This window comes from Lithobates pipiens, unplaced genomic scaffold (assembly GCF_037356315.1).
Source record: "Lithobates pipiens isolate NorthernLeopardFrog02 unplaced genomic scaffold, aLitPip1_a1.2 Scaffold_16, whole genome shotgun sequence".
Lineage (NCBI taxonomy): Eukaryota > Metazoa > Chordata > Amphibia > Anura > Ranidae > Lithobates > Lithobates pipiens.
In genome coordinates this window covers 167,372,833-167,380,312 of record NW_027507748.1, presented here as the reverse complement: position 1 = coordinate 167,380,312, position 7,480 = coordinate 167,372,833, and positions in this window count along the sequence as shown.

The following is a 7,480-nucleotide window of genomic DNA, read 5'->3' as shown; positions in this document are numbered from 1 at the left end:
GCTTTATAACAAATGTTTTTAGTTCATATAAGTTCAAAAACATTTATTAAGGTCCATTCACACATTGTATGTGTTAATTCATGCATTGTGCTTGAGGATCTTTTACAATGCAGTGCACTAAGTGTTTAAATGTGCACATTGTGGTGTGCTGCGGCACAAGTGTGTTACTTTTATACTGTATATAGGGTTGGGGTACCATTGATAATAAATGTCAATGCACAAATAAAAGCATGTTACCACTCTGGGTGGCCTTAACGCAACACACGTTTATGCTCATATGAATCCAGTCTTGAAACGCGTTGGGTTAATTTGGTGCAATTTATTTTAATCAAAATGTATTCCTGCTTCCTGTGTAGGAATGTTTTACAGACTAGGATGTGAATTGTGTAGATCGGCTAATTTTTAATTCAATGTTTAATAAAGATTTTCTATTTTTTATACATATACCCTAATTGTGTGATTTCTATTTCTGCAACAAAGTCCCATAGGAGATATCTTTCCACCAGTCTTAAAACACTTTGAATAACCTGGCAAACGTAAAAGAATGTACAGTATTCATGAAACAGTTGCTTGCGTATTCAACACAACTGTTGCATTGTTTTGCGTCTCTGTGCTTGGAATGGAAGGTGCCATAAACAGTTGTCGGACATGGGAGCTGATAGGCACTTCCTGATGCCTCTAACAGAAGTCAAAGAGAATACTTCTCAAATGCTTCTGAACGACTATATAGTATTGGGAGGCTTTGTGAAGCTTCTGTTATTTTTCTATGATTCTGGAAGGCAATGTGTAAAATCTCATTCACACTAGCAGTTGGAGGGCAGAAAAACCAAATGGTTGAGCTGCCTTTTTATTGCCCCTCAACTGCTAGCCCCTTTAGCTGCAGAGGCAGTGGCCGGTTAGTGGTAGACACATGCTGCGACTGCAAAGCTTTGCTTCGTGGCCGCAGCCGGAAATATACTGCCCTGCCACCACGTGCGATGCAAGGTTCAAGGGGTTAAAAACAGGCGGTACAACACCTTCTCACCCGAACATGACCTGCTCTTTAGAGAGCAATGTTTGTGTGAATAAACCCTAGGTATCATAATAAAATAAATCTGTTAAACACATCACAAAGGCGAATTAAAGTCAACCTTCAGTAATTTTTTCAACTTTCCATCTATTAAATCTTCTGCCCTTGTTGTTTTAACTTTGGATATAAAACATTTTTTTCTGCCAGTAAATACCTTATACAGCCCACTTCCTGTTTCTTGTCTGGTCATTAGCCTAGGCTTATGACATCGTGCACAGCTCTCTCTCACTCTTGTGAGTTTGCCAGGAAGGGAGGGGGATGAGTCATACGAGGGCCAATAAGAGCTGCAGAGCTGGAGGTGTGCCTCTGTGTAAATCCAGGAAGTGAACAGGCAGCAGCTTCAGCTGCCCACAGTTAAAATGGCTGCAGCATATTTGGCAAGTACAGAATCACAGTATATATAAAATAAAATGCAAAGTGCTTGGAGGGAAGCTTTAGAAAGATGTTATCACAAATTATGTTAACAGACTGCAGTTCTTCTTTAACATCCATGTGAACTTACTCTTAGATTGCATAAACCATATAACAACATTTTTTTTAGGTATATTAACAAAGCAACACAGTTAAGTGAAAGCAGAAAAAAAATAAACAGTCTTAAAAAATAGGTTTATTGTTTTTCAGAATTTTTTTTTTTTTCACGGTGGTCTGCACATTTATCTGAGAGGGAAGATAAAATAAGTAAAGAGAGCCACTTTGCTGAAATACTCAACATTATAAAAATAAAACATTGCCCTAGGGAACTAAGACATTTACAAAAATATGAGAAAACAAGACTTAAATATAAAGCGAACAAAAAAAAAAAAAAAAATGGGTGAAAAGGTTACATAAGAAAACCTATTCAAATAATGTACCGTATTCTATTCTGCTCAACAAACAAATTATTGTAATCGGCTATCCCTAAGAGCGATTACTATACAGAACATAAAAATAAACACAAAACGCTTAAATGATTTCAACTAAGCAGAAGTCATGTATTTACTGTATTTCTGAGTCTTGCAATGCGACAGTCATTTTACAGTGTAGTATAGCATATTGGCTAACATAAGGTGAACAGAGGTGATGTAAGGACTGAAGTAATAAACATATTTAGTATCCCACCCCAATGAACTTTCCCTGATAACGGGTGGAGAGTATGGTGACCGTGTCAGATGCGAAAGTTTGGGTACCCCATAGTCAATTGACATGTTTTGCTGATTTTTAGCGTTAAGATGTTCATTTCTGATGGCAACACCCTTAAATGTGACACAGTTCTATAATTTAAGGCACACATATACTGTTTATATTCTGGATTTAAAACACTCATTGGAAAATATAAAGACAGAAATCCCAGTGTCCTAAAGGTTTTGTGAAGAAGATCTTGGTTTAGAAGACCTTTCCCACTCTTCCCTGCTGTTTAGTTTAGGAAAATTCATGGGTCATGTTGCAGGTACTGCAATTGTAACATCAATGTAAAAGAACCTTTCACTTATGCTGCATACACACTGTCTTGCCTACACACAGTCACACCCAATTCCGACTGCCAAGAACGCGGTGATGTACAACACGTACGGCGGGACTAGAAAAAGGAAGTTCAATACCTAGTAGTTTCCATCTCGTAGTTGAATCTGAGCATGCGTGAGTTTTTGCACGTCGGAATTGCATACACACGATCGGAATTTCCAATAGAAAGTTTTGCAATCGGGAAAATTGAGAATATGCTATCAAATTTTTGCTGGTGGGAATTCGGCCAGCTAAATTCTGATGGAGCGTACACACGGTCGCATTTTCTGATGAAAAGCTCTCATCTGTCTTTTGCTGGCCGAATTTCCAATCGTGTGTACGCGGCATTACAAAATCAACAAAATACATAACATGCCCAGGGAATCCCAAACTGTAGATTACAGCACATTTCTATTTTTTTAGCTGGTGCGCCAGTTTGTGATATCATCATATATGTAGAGCAAGTTGAACATAATACAAATAACTGTGGCAGAATCATGTGACAACCTCACTGCCATCCTCATCTCAATAAGCGGAATGCAGGAGAATGCATTTGCATAGCAAGAAATATGGTAGAGTTTTTACTTCCCTGAATTTTTGATGAAAATCATGAAATTTTGGTGGTTTTGTAATTTTGGCAATATGCATTAGGGTGCATTCACATGATTAGCTATGAAAGCTCGCAGTTCATTATTGCTTTCAATGCGGCTACTTACTTGCAGCTGATCGGGGGGCTGTTGCAGCTAATTATTGAGCATGTGCGTTTGCAAATGTGAAAGCATCCTTAAGCTGGCTACATTGGCGGCCGGTGGTAAATTTGGGGGAGAGGCAAACAGTATGTCACCGACCCCCCCACCGGTCGATTCGTAGCACTTACCCCATTGCTTCACCGGCAACTTCCGCTGCTTGTTGGCAGCCTCCCCTTCCCCTGCTCTCCAAAGGTCATCACGTTGGCTTCCGTTTCCTCCCTACTCCTTGCGGCCAATCAGGAGTCTTCTCTTTTCAGCCAATCAGAAAATGGGTCTTGATTGAGAATCAGTGTTTCAACAGCAAATTCATTCACTGTTGTAATCTGGCTCTAATCAGATGCTTAAAAAAAAAATCCCACCGCCGTAATTCATGCGCCCAGCTTCCTGAACAGGGGGTGGAGGCCATGGACAGAGGGGGGCGGGTGGCAGTGGTGGACAGAGGGGGCAGCACCGGGTGCCCCAATGGACAGACTGCCACTGGCTGGCTATACATAGATTGAAATTTGTCCGATGCGGCAGGGGCTAGACGAATTTCTATGCATGTATGGACAGGCTGGTTGTATTGCAGTCGATCTACTGATTGACTTAGGTACAGCTAGCTTGATGGGATTTTACCAATCAATCAGTGCTGCTGGATATAACTGAAAGCACTGATCACAGTATTCTGACAGCAGGGAAGTCTCCCCAGTGCTAGAATACTTTAAGTCTGCGGGAATGATTAACTCACCCACATTGAGTGTGTAGATTGGCTAATTGAGCCATCTTATTTTTAACTTGCTGGTTGAACGAAAAAAAAAAAAGGCTAATGCATGGCCAGCCTCAGAGCCGATTGGAAAGGAGAAATTAAAGTGGCTTTTGGTGTTTGGGTGTACTCCTGAGGACTAAAGAAATTATTTTTCACCATTCTATACCCGTTCTTGTGCTAAAAACAGCTATTTAATACCCAATCTTTTCCTTTCTTTGACAGAAAGAAAAAACAGACAGTAGAAACAAAATTAAATAAAACAGTTAAAGCAACAGTGCACAAGTAACAATAAAAAATGATTTAAAAAACCCACAAAATTAAATAAACTGCTCTAATCACACTCTCTAAATAAATAAAAAAGTAGATAATATTTGTCAAGCAAATTTTACCTAAGTAGTTCAATGAGTAAAGTTTAGCCAACATCTTCTAAATAAGATATAAAGCCTTGTACACATGATCACATTTTTGTCCAGGAATTCTGTGATGACAGACTGTTGCCTAAAATCCGACCATTATTACGCTCCATCAGACAATTGTTGGTCAACTTTCCGCCAACAAATGCTGGATGGCAGACTAGTAAATTTTCGGTGGACAATGGTCTGTTGTCAGATTTTCGTCTCATGTGTATACAAGTCCGTTACGCAAAAGTCCAAAGTGCAAACACACATGCTCGGAATCAATGCTCCCCAAACATGACATTAGCAGAAGGTGCCCAAAGAGTGGCACTCAAGAGCAAAAAATTTCATGTAGTATGTCACTACGCTCGTGTTTGTTGGCCGACAATTGTGTACCGTTTGTATGCAAGACAAGTTCACGGCACTTGCCCTTCAGAAAAAAGTCTGGAGCTTTGTCTGCCAATAATCCGATCGTGTGTACAAGGCTTAAGTTAGATCCACCTCAATATATGGTCAGTTGTATAACATAAAGAGCTGGAAAGTAACTGGTTGATGAATACAAAATGAATACAGAGAATAAAGAGCTGTTGCAACCTGTATAAGAGAAATGTAAAACCAACATGGACTGGTCACTCCTCCAGTTTTTTTTAGTATACAGTATTTATTCCACCCACAATACATAGGTACAGCTTCTTTGGTTTGGTGGATTCCACACAGTTTTACAAGTAGAAAAGATTCCAAATAAATATTCTCCAAAAATTTTATAGTGGTCTGTTTTTTTTCTTGGGATCACGATACATGTTAAAATCTGACATTCTTTGTAAAATCAACTTTAGATTTACCAAAATAAGAAGACCTACTTAATCAGTCTGTATCCAATCAATTTGTATACACTAGATAGTTGTTGGTAGATATACAGGAGATTCTACAATCAGATTGTAACGCGTGTGGTGAGCTTTGGACTATTTGATAAAGGAAGCTTTTTTATGTTTATACTAAAATGTAATTTATAAACGACATAAATAAAGTATATATTATTCGACCCATTGTAGAGAGCAGAAGCCTCGCCAGTTAAGATTCTGGACAGATACAATAAAAAATAAAAAATAAAATAGAGCACACAAAATAAAACATCAATTTACAAATATAGTGCTTTGAATTAAAACAGCAATAAATATATGCCTACAACACCCTATCAAAGTTCATGCATAAAATGAGCTAGGCCATATATATATATATATATATATATATATATATATATATATATATATATATATATACATACATATACATATATTCATTTAGGTATTATATAGATTTTCGAATTTACATTTTTAGTCATATTGTACATACAAAAAATGAAACATTGAATTATAGGGTGTCAAACTACATATATCTACACTTAGAGGTATTCTATGAAAGAGGAGAAATGGAGAGACGTGTTGCCCAAAGCATTCTATCAAATTCTAATTGCCATTTTTCTGAAGCAGGTTTGAAAATAAAAGAACATGACTGGTTATTACAAACGACACCTCCACTTTTCCTTTTCTCCTCCTGTTTCTTAAAGAGACTCTATCCTCTAAAAACAATAATCAAAGGAACACATAGTGTCTGCTACTACCTATTCCGTGTCCCAATCTTCCAAGCTCTCCAGAAATTGGTATGTTAATACCAACTTTAAAAGGACACATTGCCCTGGCTATCAGTCATTCAAACGCTCTATGCAAGAGCCACACACTGACTGATAATTACCAGGTTTGCTAAAGTGGCTCTTGCCATGGGGCAACAATGGACTGTTTTCAGCATACAGAGTCATGTCAAAGCATATCCATAATTTTAAGCAGTTTCAAATTATACAAGAACCTACAGCAAGTACTTAGAGGTCCCTATACACCTGTTATTCTTCACATGCACTCTGGAAACCCCTAAACCTTGGGTTCTCCAAATGCATTGGTCACTTCAATATCCAAAGGCAAAGCTTTGCCACATTAATCCCACATCTCTCCATCTATATCTCCTTAACTTTCTAACCCAGCCCTTATTATCCAGGGTGCTTTGGCACGCTGAAGTGCTGACTGAATTCATTAGGGGTCCAGGGGATCACGGCTGACTTATTATTTCTTAGACTCTATGGAATGGTGTTGCATTCAGCAAAGCTTTGCCACACCCCTCCATGTATGTTACTCAACTCTCTAACCAAAACTTTCTCAACCAGGATGCCTCAGGAACCTGAGGTGCTGCCTGAGATCATCAGGGGTATAGACTCTATGGAATGGTTTGGCATTTCCCATCTCTGCGAATCAATGCAGACTTCAGTGTAGGGGAGAAGTGTATACAGGGTCATATATATAAATCCTGTATAATAATAATAATAATATAGTACATCAGGTCTTTCTAGGGGCATGGGTTGGAGTGATGATTGAGTGTCAAGGTGTGGTTAAAGGCAGTGCAATGGCCAGAGAAAGCAGGTGTTCAGGGTTTTTCAGTGATCAGGAAGAGCAGCTGGAGGAAACTGAGAATGAGAATTACCACAATTATCTGAAAGTGTGTAAAATGAGCTGTATTCCAAGGTTTGGATGGGTAGTCTGCAGGGATGGACTACCGTGGTGTATACAACAGGTAAAGAAAATGCCGCTCCAGGTGAGTGATGGAACAAGGTAGGCTGGGGAATGGACTCCTCCCAGGGGTGCTAGTCTCAGCTCGCTGACCGTTCAATTTGGATAAAAGGAATGGATGGCTGCACACCAGATAGGCATTTCCCACATAGTCAGAGGTAGTGCAGGTTCCTTGCTCCTGACATACAATATCTGATGCATTCATCTGCTTACAGAGACGTTACTATTATAATATCCTCACACATAAATGGCTATACACCATGGTGGATAAAAGGAATGGGTGGCTGCACACCAAGGTAGTGATGACAGTGATGGATCTCTTTATTGTAAAACCTGTAACATGAATAACACCACAGGACAGGCAAACAGGTACAGGTAGACGCGTTTCACACAGCAATGCTGCGCTTATTCATTATGGTAATGAATAA